Here is a 15463-nt window from a genome sequence, read left to right as displayed (position 1 = left end):
GAAACTGGACAGTTACACGTAAAAGAATGAAATTAGAACACTCCTTAATACCATACACAAAAATAAACTCAAAATGGATAAAAGACCTAAATGTATGGCCAGACACTATCAAACTCTTAGAGGAAAACATAGGCAGAACACTCTATGACATAAATCACAGCAAGATCCTTTTTGACCCACCTCCTAGAGAAATGGAAATAGAAACAAAAATAAACAAATGGGACTTAATGAAACTTAAAAGCTTTTGTGCAGCAAAGGAAACCATAAACAAGATGAAAAGACAACCCTCAGAATGGGAGAAAACATTTGCAAATGAAGCAACTGACAAAGGATTAATCTCCAAAATATACAAGCAGCTCATGCAGCTCAATATCAAAAAAACAAACAACCCAATCCAAAAATGGGCAGAAGACCTAAATAGACATTTCTCCAAAGAAGATATACAGATTGCCAACAAACACATGAAAGGATGCTCAACATCACTAATCATTAGAGAAATGCAAATCAAAACTACAATGAGGTATCATCTCACAGAGGTCAGAATGGCCATCATCAAATAATCTACAAATAATAAATGCTGGAGAGGGTGTGGAGAAAAGGGAACCCTCTTGCACTGTTGGTGGGAATGTAAATTGGTACAGTGACTATGGAGAACAGTACGGAGGTTCCTTAAAAAATGAAAAATAGAACTACCATACCACCCAGCAATCCCACTACTGGACATATACCCTGAAAATAGCATAATTCAAAAAGCATCATGTACCACGATGTTCACTGCAGCACTATTTACAATAGCCAGGACGTGGAAGCAACCTAAGTGTCCATCAACAGAGGAATGAATAAAGAAGACGTGGCACATATATACAATGGACTATTACTCAGCCATAAAAAGAAATGAAATTGAGTTTTTTGTAATGAGATGGATGGACCTAGAGTCTGTCATAAAGTGTGAAATAAGTCAGAAAGAGAAAAACAAATACCGTATGCTAACACATATATATGGAATCTTAAAAAAAAAAAAGTTCTGAAGAACCTAGCGGCAGGACAGGAATAAAGACGCAGACATAGAGGATGGACTTGAGGAAACGGGGAGGGGGAAGGGTAAGCTAGGAGCAAGAGAGAGAGTGGCATGGACATATATACACTACCAAATGTAAAATAGATAGCTAGTGGGAAGCATCTGCATAGCACAGGGAGATCAGCTTGGTGCTTTGTGTCCACCTAGAAGGGTGGCATAGGGTGGGTGGAAGGGAGACACAAGAGGGAGGGGATATGGGGATATATGTATATGTACAGCTGATTCACTTTGTTATACAGCAGAAACTAACACAACAATGTACATCAATTATACTCCAATAAGGATGTTAAAAAAATTAGTAAACAGCTTGGAATATCATTATAAAACTGCCGAGAAACAAACAAACAAACAAATGAAAAAAATGAAACACAAAATCTTTATATAAACCAGAGAAAAATAGAGCAAAAAGCAGCCTGAGTGTAACGTTAACACTGGAAATCAAAAACAATGAAAAAAAAAATCTTCAGAGTTTTGAAAGAAAATGACAGTTAAAATAGAGGATACACTGAGGAAACATGATTTTAAAATTCTTTTCGTAAATTCAAGAAGACTTTTTGAGGTTTCACATATACGTGAGATCATGCCGTATTTGTGAAAGACCATTTCAAATGAACATGTACTGTGGAAATTCATTACCACCAGGCCCTTACTTACAGGCAATCTTCAAGCAGAAAAATTAGTTTCCCAGAAGGAGCTCAGATTGGCAGACACTCAAAAGAACAGCAAAATCATAAATATGTGACTTAATATAAATGATCATTGTCTGAAGAAAATGACAATATTAATGTATTGCTGTACATGCAACAAAGTTGGAGGCATCACGTTTCCTGATTTCAAAGTATATTACAAAGTTATAGTAATCAAAACATACTGGTATTGTCATAAAGAGTGACATATGGACCAATGGAACAGATTGAAGAGCCCAGAAATAAACCCACACATATATGCTCAACTTATCTTCCACAAAGGCATGAGAATACGCAATGAAGAAAGGATAATCTCTCCAATAAATGGTGTTGGAAAAACTGGAATTACACATGCAAATGGATAAAACTTGACCACTGACTTAAGGTAAAACCTGACTTGAAGGTAAAACCTGAAACCATAAAACTCCTATAAGAAAACTTAGGTAAAAAGTTCCTTGACAGTGATCTTGGCAATGAGTTGTTGGATGTAACACCAAAAGCACCGGGGGAAAAAGAGCAAGAATCAACACTGAGACTATATCAAATTGAAAAACTTCTACACAATAAAGGAAACAACAAAATGAAAACACAACCTACAGGATGGAAGAAAATGCTTGCAAACCATATTTCCAATAGGGGCTTAACATCCAAAATATGTAAGGAACTTATACAACTCTGCAGCAAAAACAAACAGATGACCCAATTTTAAAAACTGGCAGAGGACCTGAACAGACACTTTTTTAAAGAAGGAATACAAATGGCCAAGAAGTACATGAAAAGATGCTCAACATCACTAATCATCATTAAATCCATGATGAAATATCATGTCACATCTGATAGGATAGCTATTCTTAAAAAAAAAAAAAAAGTTAAGTGTTGACAAGGGTGTGGATAAATAAAGGGAACCCTTGTGCACTGTTGGTGGGAATGTAAATTGATACAACTGCTAGGGAGAACAGTATAGAGGTTCCTCAAAAAATTTAAAATAGTACTGTCATATAATCCAGTAATCCCACTTCTGGGTACATATCCAACGGAAATAAAATCACTATCTCAAGAAATACCTGCACTCTCACGTTCACTGTATCGTTATTCACAATATCCAACATAAGAATCAACCTGAGTGGTTACTGATGGATGAATGGATAAAGAAAATGTGGTATATATACAATGGAATACTACTTAGCCTTAAAATGAAAGGAAATCCTGCCATTTACAACAGCATGGGTATAACTAGATGATACTATGCTAAGTCAAATAAGCCAGACACAGACAAATACAGCACGATCTCGTATGTGAAATTTCAAAAAGTAGAACTCGTCGAAGCAAAGAGAAGAACTTTGGTTCTGCTGGAGGGGATGGGAAATGGAGAAGTGTTGGTCAAAGGGTACAAACTCCCAGTTATAAGATAAATAAGTTCTGGAGATCTAATGTAGAGCATGGTGACTATAGTTAATAATAAAGCACTGCATATTTGTGATGTATCTTAAGTGTTCTCACACACACAAAAAAAACAACAAGGTGACCGTGTGAGGTGATGGGAAACTTGAGCTAATGGAGGGGGAAGACAATAAAAGACCCTCAGACAGCCAAAAGAAATCAAGAAAGGAGAAGAAAATCTACTCCAAATGACACAGGATACAGGATGCTGACCCCCGTGACACAGGAATACACATTCTTTAACCACACTCACAAAACTCAGAGCACATTCCAGGGGAGGGGAAGCAGATGGGGCAGGCACAAGTGCCCACCAGTGGTGGGGGGAAATGTTGGAGGCGCCTTTGGAGACCAGCACCTGTTTCAAAATAATACTAATAAAGGCTTCCATAAAAGCAGCCGATACCTGAAAGTGACGGTGACTCTCCAGGGTATAAGTTAGGACCAGATATGAGGTTCTCTCTGTTCTCCCTCCCTGATGGATAAATCACAGCAACTACAGACCAGAATTGGTCCATCCATGAGTCTGGATTTTGTTCATGGTAAGGCCTAACAGAGGAAGGCAAAGGATGAGTGGATGAACACGTGACTCGGGGAATATCTCTGAGCACCAACTGTGTGCCAGGAAAGCGCCACGTCCTTCTTCCCAATGTATTTTCTCATTGGATTTTCATGCCACAGTGACGGATGCTGGCAGCAACATCTTTCCTCCCGCTTCCTTCTGGCACCACCTCTCATTCTGGCAGAGTCTGACATTCAAATAGAAAGTTCTTCAACTCCAGGGTGTCCTAAGGAATAAATGTGGTTACACGCATTTGAACCCACCAAACCTGTCAGAAGGAATTGGGCAAAACCACCGTGAAATGGGCGCATCAAAAGCATCTCACTGATAAATTCAGACTTTGTGTTTTAAGTTGACTTGGCAGGTTGTGTCATATTCCTTAGATATGAAGGCTGAGCAAATAACGGAACTCTACCACTGTAATTAAGAGAATCGTTTTCAAGATGATTAAGCCATATTTACGCATACCAATGAAGCCGTGTTGACAGGTGATGATTGAATACAGAAACACGCTGTGAGAAAGGGAGGAAGAAGGGGGATCTGAAAATGGGATAAAATGTCAAGGCTTCTGAAAAGGAAATTCTTACCCTGACCCCGCCCTGAAGCTGCTCTTTGTTAATGCTCATATACTTTCTCCAAATAGGTTATTTAGTTGAAGTTCTAAATTAAATATGAATTAGGTAAAAAGCATATCGCTGAATACACCTTGAGGATTACCTTATATTTAGATATGAGTTTGTGGTCTTAGAAGAGCTTTTACACACGTTTGATTATTTTTAGAACTCTGTGAAGCAGGTGCCATGGTCCCACTTTACAGATGTGGAAACTGAGGCTCATGGCTCTTCAGTGACGCGTCAGAGGTGTCAACCACAGGTGGCAAGGAGAAAAATCAAAATCTGGACTTTTAAGTGAAAATCATATGTATTTTCCATTGCATCAACCATAACTGCTCCCCATGTGGAAAAGTGCCTCTCCCCCCGTATTTTCTAATTTCCTTGGACAGTGCATCTTAGTGTCCTTCCACATAGACACGACTTAGGCAACCACTGACCCTGGAGTCCAGGTCCTCACCGATTACTCACACTCCTGAGACAGCTTCCGTATAAATCGTGGCCTACAAAGTGGATTATTTCCTTAAAATGAACTTCTAGAAGTAGAACCCAGATCACACATTCTAAACATTTCTCACACTTTACATACATTGTCAAGCGGTGCATGAGTTCACACTCTCGGTGCAGAGGATGATGCCTGAGCTCACACAACGCTGGTGCCTCTGCTCCTTCTTGCAGCTATTTGTTAGCTGTTGTAGAAAATGCCAAGCTGAAAACTCCGGGCGTGGTTCCTGTCCTGGTGGGTTAGGGTTAGGGTGACACATACTATGGACACCGACGAAAGCAAGAGCTACAGTCTGGGTGTTCTGACCTGGGCCGGGCAGGGGTCCAGGCACTAAATACATATAAGTGATGCCACCCTCATCCTGTCCCGTCAGATGCACATGACTCCCTCACTGTGCAGAAGAGGAGGTGGGTACAGGGGTAACGTGGTGACCCTGGGCCCCAGAGCTAAGAAGGAAGGGGGCGTGTTCCCTGCATTCGGAGTCTCCTTTGATTAATGGAATAATCGCTCAGACAGATGTCCCACCCCAGGGCACTCCCCAGGGACACGGCTTTCCTAGACTGTTGCTAGCTCGGCGCAGGGGCCCCACGTGGTGAGTGGGTTGGATCCAAACACTTGTATCTTTCCGTTATTTAAGTTCACCAAAAACTTTTCTTGTGCTTCCCTGGTGTCGCAGTGGTTGAGAATCTGCCTGCTAATGCAGGGGACATGGGCTCAAGCCCTGGTCTGGGAGGATCCCACATGCCACAGAGCAACTAGGCCCGTGAGCCACAACTACTGAGCCTGCGCGTCTGGAGCCTGTGCTCCACAACAAGAGAGGCTGCTATAGTGAGAGGCCCGTGCACCGCGATGAAGAGTGGCTCCCGCTTACCACAACTAGAGGAAGCCCTCACACAGAAACGAAGACCCAACACAGCAGAAATAAATTAATTAATAAACTCCTACCTCCAAAATCTTCTTAAAAAAACAAAAACAAAAAAACCTTTTCTTTTCATAGAAACAATATCATAAATAGTTTCTAGCCTTGTCTCCAAAACTTATTTTACCATCTGAAATGACATTAGAATGATAAAACTATTTCAACCACATCTTTGCACAATTTAAAGCTCATTTCCATAGGAAATGGGAATTCCAGGAATCTGGCTCCCTCCTACAAAGGGGGGTGGATGCAGGGCAGGAATCCTCAGCAGAGGTCAGGCTGGAAAAGGATGGCTCGCTCTCATCATCCCGTGTCGCTTAGAAGGAAGGCGGCCTGGCCCAGGGCTGCCAATGGGGTCGCTGCATGTGTACAGTGAATTTATAAACCCCAGAAAAGACAGAATACCATAAATGCCCTCAATCCTCCCACCCAGACCTAGCAACTCTATCAGCTTCTAATTGTTTTATGTGTATGTGTGGGTGTGTGCAGTTATTTGATTTTGCTCTTTCCAACCTTCGGCTACAACACCCAGGGTGAGGGTCTCTTCTGCCCATGAACTCCAATCCTATTCATTGCCCTTCCCCAGAGAAAACTTGTATCAATCTCTGCTATGTGTGCTCTGGCTCCATCAACAAAACTACACACACACACACACACACACACACACACTCAAATCACAATAGTGCATTGATTTTAATCTGTTGGATTTTTACAGTTAAACAAGCATATTGTAATATATAATACTATCAGAACTTGCTTTTTAAATTTTTACTTGGTTATATGTTTGACATTTCTCCATGTTGACATAAATTCAAATTCTGTAAAGTGGTACATTATATGAAAGAATGGACCATAATGAACTTATCCATTCTTCTACTGATGGCCACTACGTAGACTGTTTCCATTTTCTGTGTTGTTAAAAACAATGATTTAACAAATATACTTGTTCATGTCTCCTTGTACAAAAATCCATGAGGGCCTCTCTCTATGTACCCAGAATCAGAAACGCACGATCATTGCACATTTCCTTGCTATACACATTTACAATTTTAAAATATTCTGCCAAACGTTTTCCCAAAGCAGCTCTTCCGCTGCACGCTCGCCCCAGCTGTCTGCAGCATCGTTCCCCCACCCCGAGCCAAGTTGTTACTCTCATTCTTTGAAATAATGGGTGAGAATTAGCTTTCATCTGTATTGTTTTGCAGTTCCCAAAAAACTACTCAGGTTGAACACTGTTCCATATAATTCTGGTCGTCAATATCTCCTTTCTGCTCCTGCCCTTTTCCCAAATATTTCTTCTTATTAATTTAGGGTTTAATTCATTTTGGGTACCAAATCCTTATTTTCATGGAATTTTTGTATTTTATTACAGAAAAATATTACATATATTTTTTATCTTGATTGAGAAAAATTCCACCATCCCTTATGCTACAGATTCTCATAAACTGAATGACTATTTTTCACATGTGGAGTCCTAAACCACCTGGGATTGGTGTTTTCATACAGGATGAGACTCTCTGAGCACCAGGGATCAGATCGCTGCCGGCAGCAGCCCTTATGGGCCTTTCTTTCTCTGGGTTCCAGCGGGGACCCCAGGTTGGGATGGGCTGAGCCAGGAAGTCTCTATACTGCAATATCCCCACTCCTGGCTCTTAAAAATCACCATTTTGTAAATCTTTTTCTTTTGGGATGTTCCTGCGAAACTTTTCTTCCTGCAGATGCTTTTCTGGCTGAGGTACATCTTCTCTACATCTTTCAGCCGTAATCTGAGGGGATCACACGGTCTTGGTTCTTGTAAATGTAAAAATGCCTTCACTTCGGCCTTATTCTCAAAAGAGAGTTTTAATCACTAACGAATTTTAGTTTACAATTCCTTCCTCACCGCACTTTCAAAAATTTAAAATGTGTGTTGCCTGTTCACGTCCATTATTGTTGAGGGCAAGATGATGTCACTTTTGATTGTTGGTGTTTTATAGGGACCTGCACTTTCTCTCTGGGGCTTTTCAGGAATTTCTTCTGCTGCAGCATCACTGGGATGCAGCTGGGTGTCCTAACCGGACACGTGGTGGACCCTGTGAAGTGAAGACCTCGCATCTGTAAGCACTTCTCAAAACTCCTTCATCAGTTGCCCCTCTGCCTCAACCCACCCCTCCCCCTTCACTAAGGGAGGCACTTGTCACTAGGCAATTGGAGTTTTACTTTCAATGACCATATATTTCACTTGTAGCCTTTTTTTTTTTTTTTTTTACTTCTTTCTATATCTTAACTACCTTTTCTGTTTCATAGTCTGCTGTTCTTTAGACATGTGTTATTCTTTCATTAGTTTTAATTTTGTTTAATTAATTTCTCCCACACATTGTCTTATTCTTTCTTGTCTCCTTCTTTCCTCCCTCCTTTTCCCCCTCTCTCTCTGTCTCTGTCTATGTATATATGTACATATATGTGTGTTTGGGGGTGTAATTTCCCTTAAGCCTGATTATAAAATGCATTCTACTTTCTGTGGTCTGTACTTTTTTTGAAGAAACCATTGATTTGTTTCAATTTTTTCCCCCTTACCTAATCTAAATCCCCTGCCTCGCATTTGCCTAAACCAAGTTATCACCCTAATGTGTTTCCTTCCATAACCGTCCATTCTCACATCATATAGGAACAAAATGAATGAAAACATATAGAGGTTTTTTTTCTTTTGGGTTGGTTTTGTCCATGCCGCGCGGCATGCAGGATCTTATTTCTCCGACCAGAGATCAAACCTGTGCCCCCTGCAGGGGAAGCGCTAACCACCGGACCGCCAGGGAAGTTCCTAGAGGTTTCAGTTTTGTTTTGTGCAATGCCTCTCTTAGGAAAAACAACTTTTCTCTCTCTCATTTTTCTACCTAAAAACACATCATGGAAACTCCACCAAGTAACACATCTATCACTGTCATCTCTTTTAATCACCCTATATTAGCTCATGAATGTATGCACCATATTTCTTTCAGTCTTTCCATTACAGGTGAGCATTTACCATAATTCCTTATTTTCTCTGATTACAAGCAATGCCATAATAATAATAATAATAATAATAATAATAAACCCATGGCACAGACCTCCACATGCTGGGGTTTTCACTGCATGGTGGTCCCAGGGGTTGAACTGTTGGGTGGAAAGGTACAAAGTTTCAGTTCTAGGCAACCACACTCTCCTATTTACCCTGAAGGCAGTAAGAAGTCTCATTAAGGTACCAGCAATAGATACCACCACTCACTTTTATTCTTACTACTCTTTTATTTATTTATTTGGTTGTGCCAGGCCTTAGTTGCAGCAGGCGGGCTCCTTAGTTGTGGCATGTGAACTCTTGGTTGCGACACGCATGCGGGATCTAGTTCCCTGACCAGGAATCAAACCCAGGCCCCCTGCATTGGGAGTGCAGAGTCTTAACCACTGCGCCACCAGAGAAGTCCCTACTACTCAAATCTTGCTATAAATTGATATTGTATTTCTTGATCACTTTATTTTAAAAATACTTTTTTCATGTCCATTTTGGAATGTTCCATTCTCTCGACATCCTTAGGGGCAAATCTCCAATTTGTTGGTTCTGTAGTTTATTTTTCACGGCTTTGTATTTTTTTAGTATGTTTTCTCATTTTTGATAAAAATTCATATTAAAAAGGAGTTTTCTTCTAAAAAAGCCCAACTTATATCTTGGAGCAGTTTCATGGTCACTTTGCCCTCGCACTAGGGAGTTCACCTGTAATTAATCAGTTTTTTGATAGTTTCTTGAATTAAGTTTCCCCCATAAAGGTCATTATGAAAAGAAGTTGTTCTAACTTCCTGCCTTGAGGGTGACTCTTACCCAATCATGACTTACTACGCATAATGCATTTTCACCAGGCTACATTGATGGGGGGAAATTTTCTGTTACTTACTCATAGTACTGTCATGGTTTCCCAGCTCTTGTTTTGAAAGGGGAAGCTACTCTGACCTTCTAGAGGCACATGGGAGCTGCAGCCTCAGCTCACCTGTGCAGGTGTGAAAATCTCAACCCTTAAGACATGCCCTATCCTTTATTACTTAAGTAACTGTCACCACTATCATTTACTCATATTTTACAATTTTTAGTTTTCTATATAGTAGAATATACAAATGTTACAGGTTCATGAATATTTACACATGTACATACTTGTGAAGCTACCACCCTGGTCATCACATACAAGGTTTTCTATGTCCCCCAAAAGTTCCCTAATGCCCCTCACTGCTATGGCACTATCCTCTATTCTCTCACCATCCATTAGTTATCTTGTTCTTGAACTTCAAATAAATAGAATCATAGATTACATACTCTTTTGTTAAGGCTCCTTTTATTCAGCATACTATTTTTGAGACTCAACCCCTGTCTTGCGTATAAGAAGTAGTTGATTCCTTTTGAGAGCTGAGTGGTTCTCTACCTTGTGAATGTGCCATAGTTTTTAATCCTTTCTCCTCTTGATGGGCGCTGAGGCTATTTCCAGTTTGGGGCTATTCTGACTAAAGCAGACGCGTACACTTTTATAAACATCTTTTGGTGACACGTGCACTGTTTCTCTTGGGTGTGTATCTAGGAGGAGAACTGTGTGCATGGGGAGGCATGGGGTTAAGTTTGCCACGTCAGGTTAGGAGAGCGCCAGCTGCTTTTCTACAGTAATCCAAACAGTACGGTATTGGCACAAAAACGGACACATGGATCAGTGGAACAGAACAGAGAGCCCAGATATAAACCCACACACCTACGGTCAACTAATCTTTGACAAAGGAGGCAAGAATATACAGTAGAGAAAAGAGAGTCTCTACAGCAAGTGGTGTTGGGAAAAATGGACAGCTACATGTAAATCAATGAAATTAGAACATTTCCTCACACCATACACAAAAATAAACTCAAAATACATTAAAAACTTAAACAGGAGACATGACACCATAAAACTCCTAGAAAAGAACATAGGCCAAACATTCTCTGACATAAATCATACCAATGTTTTCTTAGTCAGTCTCTGAAGGCAATAGAAATAAAAGCAAAAATAAACAAATGGGACCTAGTCAAACTTACAAGCTTTTGCACAGCAAAGGAAACCATAAACAAAACGAAAACACGACCTACCAACTGGGAGAAAATATTTGCAAATGATACAACTGACAAGGTCTTAATCTCCAATAAATACAAACAGCTCATACAGCTTAACAACAGCAACAAAAAATAACCCAATCAAAAAATGTGCAGAAGACCTAAATAGACACTTCTCGAAAGTAGACATACATATGGCCAACAGGCACATGAAAAGATGCTCAAGTCACTAATTACTAGAGAAATGCAATCCAAAACTACAATGAAGTACCACATCACACCAGTCAGAGTGGCCATCATCAAAGAGTCTACAAATAAATGCTGGAGAGGGTGTGCAGAAAAGGCAACCCTCCCACATTCTTTGTGGGAATGTAAATTGGTGCAGCCACTACAGAAAACAGTATGGAGGTTCCTCAAAAAGCTAAAATAAAGCTTCCATATGATCCAGCAATCCCACTCCTGGGCATATATCCAGACGAAACTCTAATCCAAAAAGATACATGCACCCCAATGTTCATTGCAGTACTATTTACAATAGCCGAGACAAGGAAGCAACCTAAATGTCCATTGACAGATGAATGGATAAAGAAGAAGTGGTATATATATATATATATATATATATATATATATATATATATATATATAATGGAATATTACTCAGCCATTAAAAAGAATAAAATGCCATTTGCAGCAACATGGATGGACCTAGAGATTATCTTGCTAAGTGAAGTAAGTCAGACAGAAAGACAAATACCATATGATATCACTCATATGTGGAATCTAAAATATGCCACAAATGAACCAGAAACAGACTCACAGACACAGAGATCAAACTCGTGGTTGCCAAAGGGGAGGAGACAGGAGGGAGGGAAGGATTGGGAGTTTGGGATTAGCAGATGCAAACTATTATATAGAGAATGGATAAAAACAAGGTCCTACTGTATAGCACAGGGATCTATATTCAATATCCTATGATAAACCATTATGAAAAAGAATTTGAAAAAGAATAGATATACACATGTATAACTGAATCACTTTGCTATACAGTAGAAATTAACATAACAATGTAAATCAACTATATTTATATTTTAAAAAATTTTAAAAAGTAGAGAGAGAGCACTCCAGCTGCTTTACATCCTTGCTATCACTTTCTATCAGCAGGCTTCTTAATTTTAACCATTGTGGGGGAGAACATATCCTTTTTAAAGACTATCTTTTAACTCCTTTGACCAAAAGATATCAAAATAAGGATTTAAAATTTTGCAAAAGGATCGATATAAAAATCTAAGCTATTTAAAACTTAGAAATAACCACGACACAGAGATTGGAGCACCTATTTTATAGTATCTGAGACCATTCTTTTTTCCTATCTGGAATTTTCCTACCCTAGTGTAGGCCTTAATTTTCAAAAAATTTCACCTATCTGGAATACTTTCTCCCGCCTTCTCTACCTGGACAGGTGAACATAGCCTTTCAGACCCCTCGACCATGCCTCCCTGAGGCCCTTGGTGGCATAAGTCCTCCATCCACTGTGTTATTCACAAATGCTTAATTTACAGCAATTACAACGTGGAATTATGGTCAATGTCGCCTCTTTTCCTAAACTTCTAGATTACGCCCACAACTTACTGCAGCGTTTAAGCACCTAGCATTCCATGAATGTTCACAGAAAAAATACGAATGAAACAGTAAATGATCCCTCACTTGTAGGGTTTTCAAAAATTCCTTGTCATTCAGAAAGATAAACAACTGACGTTTTCCTAATTTGTAGCTTATTCTTCTGGAAATTATATTCCTGAAAACCCTACATAAATTCGAGACAAGAAAACTTCCTTCCATATAACGCCTTTCTCTACCTCCCTACCTGAGATTATTTAAATGATGCATGTGAATGCTTAGAAAAATTGCTCATAGGTGTATGATCATCCATGTATGGCAACATTTGTAGGCATTTTCTCTACTAGGTGATTCTGATGTTTTATAAAATATAAACATAATCTTATAAACACAAGTAGACATAGCGGCCCTGAATTAGAGGCACGTCATCTCACAAACACTAATAAAGTGTTGCCATCAGCTGATTTGTGATCAAGGAAATAAACCACCAAAGGATATTTTGAAATGTATACAAAATTAATTTGGCAAAAGAGGATCAAACCTGGTGTTCGCTTTAAAACAGAGAGTACATGTCTCCTACTAATTAAACCTAATCATTCCCTAAGCTCTAGAGAATCCACGAACGTTACCTCAGAAGATAAGAACACAGTTATTGTAAGGGAAATGGATTATTACCTGAGTCCTTCTCCCCTTTGATGGAATTTTCCTGAAATAAAATCCATGCTGGTGTAGGCAGTAGGCACGTGAATCCACTTGGACAGGTCTTCTGATCTTCCTGCTTCTGTACACGGGGCTTGGGAGCATCCCCATGGCCTCAAGTTCATGGTTGATTGATAGGTGTACCTTAGGACCAGTCTCCTATGTCCTCAGCCCAGAGCTCAGAAGAGCCAGAGCTCAGAGAAGCGAGTGCCTCAGGCTATCTGTCCCTCGGGCACAGCCCAGGCCTCTGTGAGCCTTCAGCTGTCCATCCATTCATTTATTTTTTTAAAATTTAGTTTATTGAAGTAGAGTTGATTTTCAATGTTGTGTTACTCTCTACTGTACAGCAAAGTGATTCAGTTATACATATATGTATGTTCTTTTTCATATTCTTTTCCATGATGGTGTATCACAGAATATTGAATAGAGTTCCCCATGCTTTACATTCATTTTTAACAAACGAGTAGTAAGTGTCAGTATGTGGGGCGTGTTTTATTTAGTGTGGTGCATCTTTTCCTGACACTTTTCTTAAACCAGGCTGTGCTCCCCCAACCCCTCCTGTCTGTGCCGAGCAGCAAATTTTGACACAAAAAAAGTTAATGAGAACTCAGCCTGTCTCATTTTCTCCTAATTCTTCCTTCCCAGCAATCTCCAGGAGTGAAAATTCTTTAAATATGTATTTCAGTGATATCTTGGTCAATATCATTTCCCTGTGGAATTGTTAAAGGATGTGGGACAAAGGCTCAATCTCTTCACAGGAAGTTGCTAAAATGAAAAAGCTTTCTTCCCATTCTCTTCTGTATCCATTGGACCCTAGAGAGATGGCTCCAGGATATTTGCGGGACCACTGGGTATTGCCATTTAAATTTCATGAGCTATCTGTCTCCCCTGTGTTATAGGGATAATGATGTCTCCGTTCTGGATGATCCTTGCTCTGGGCTAAAGGCTCACTTGGGGTCTCTTAGGAAGAGGAGGATTTCTGGATTTCTCTGTCCTCAGGGGGAAGGGGCTATGCCTCCCTGGCCCCTGTCCACTGGAACCACCCAAGGCTTGTTCCTGCCTCAGGATGTCCAAGTTGAAAGGAAGCAAATGCAGATCCAATCCAGCAACAGAGAGGCCAGCAGGTCCTAAAGCAGAGCTGCACTTTGCACAGAACCCCAGCTGCCAGGGTGGTGTTTATGACCATCCCGTGAAGTAGCCGCTCATATTTTATCCCCTCCTTCTAACGAATGAAGAAATACTAGCATCCCTGACATTGGCAGTGACTCGGAGAAAAAATGTACCTCTTCCTCCTTGGTCCCCCTGACAGGAAAGAGGTGAGCCAAAGAAGGAACTATTTGGCTTACAAGAAGAATTTAGAGCAAAAATGGGGAAACCAGAACCTTCTGGACTTGAAAAATAAAAGTTTCACGTGTCTAATATCCCCAACTCGTAGAAAAGTCTCAAAGGAAGAAATGGCCTTGGAAAAAAAAAAAAATCAAGGAATGACTGTAAGGTCTTTTATGACCTAAGAAGGACTTCAGGCAGTGCCTCATAGGGTCTCTGCTGGACAGAAGGCACTGCCGGTCACAAGGACATTGTGTCCCAGCACACAATGAGATGCTGCCCACAGTAGGGGATTCCTGGGCACTGAGACCAGTGTGGTCCTGGCTGAGAATTGGGAGGAGCTGGGAGGAGCTTGTTGCTTGAGTGTTGGAGGAGGGTGAGTCACTGGTGCTGAGGCTGGACGGGGCTGGACCACTGCCGGGACTGCCTGCTCTGCCGACGTCTCTCCGGACCGCATCTCTGCAGGGTCTCCACCAATCTGGTTCTCAGCTCACCCTGTGCCTTGCTTTGGACAATGAGACAGTAGGAAGTGACGCACAGGCAGGTTGACGGCTGTCTTCTCCTGCTGCTTTGCAGAGCCCGGAGCCCCTCATGTGAAGAAGCCTGGGCTACCTGCCTCCCCGATGGGGAGGGTCCAACATTCTTTTGTTTTGGCCACACCACGGGGCTTGCGTGACGTGGGATCTTAGTTTTGAGACCAGGGATTGAACCCGGACCCTCCGCAGTGAAAGCGCAGAGTCCTAACCACTGGACCACCAGGGAATTCCTGAGAGACCACCATTCTTAGAGGTCCTGTGTTTTGTTTTAAACAATTGTTAAAGGTACATGCTTTCGGTCATGTTTTCTAACTGAAACTTCTTTGTGTGTAGAAATATAATTGATGTTGTACACTGATTCTGTAAGAACATGAAGTTCAGGAAGAGGGGACTATTTTTACTGTGGACCATGA

The 15463-nt window shown here is 40.7% G+C and overlaps 1 protein-coding gene across 1 annotated transcript in view; it reads right to left on the bottom strand.

Annotated features, from left to right (window-relative positions):
* The window catches only part of VWC2 (von Willebrand factor C domain containing 2), a 113004-nt gene that overhangs the window by 25042 nt on the left and 72499 nt on the right, over positions 1-15463 (bottom strand). The gene's annotated exons all lie outside the window — the stretch shown is intronic.

The sequence above is a fragment of the Monodon monoceros genome, unplaced genomic scaffold (genome assembly GCF_005190385.1).
Source record: "Monodon monoceros isolate NGI ecotype Baffin Bay Population unplaced genomic scaffold, NGI_Narwhal_1 Super_Scaffold_2, whole genome shotgun sequence".
Classification (NCBI taxonomy): Eukaryota; Metazoa; Chordata; class Mammalia; order Artiodactyla; family Monodontidae; genus Monodon; species Monodon monoceros.
This window is presented reverse-complemented; position numbering and strand designations above follow the sequence as displayed.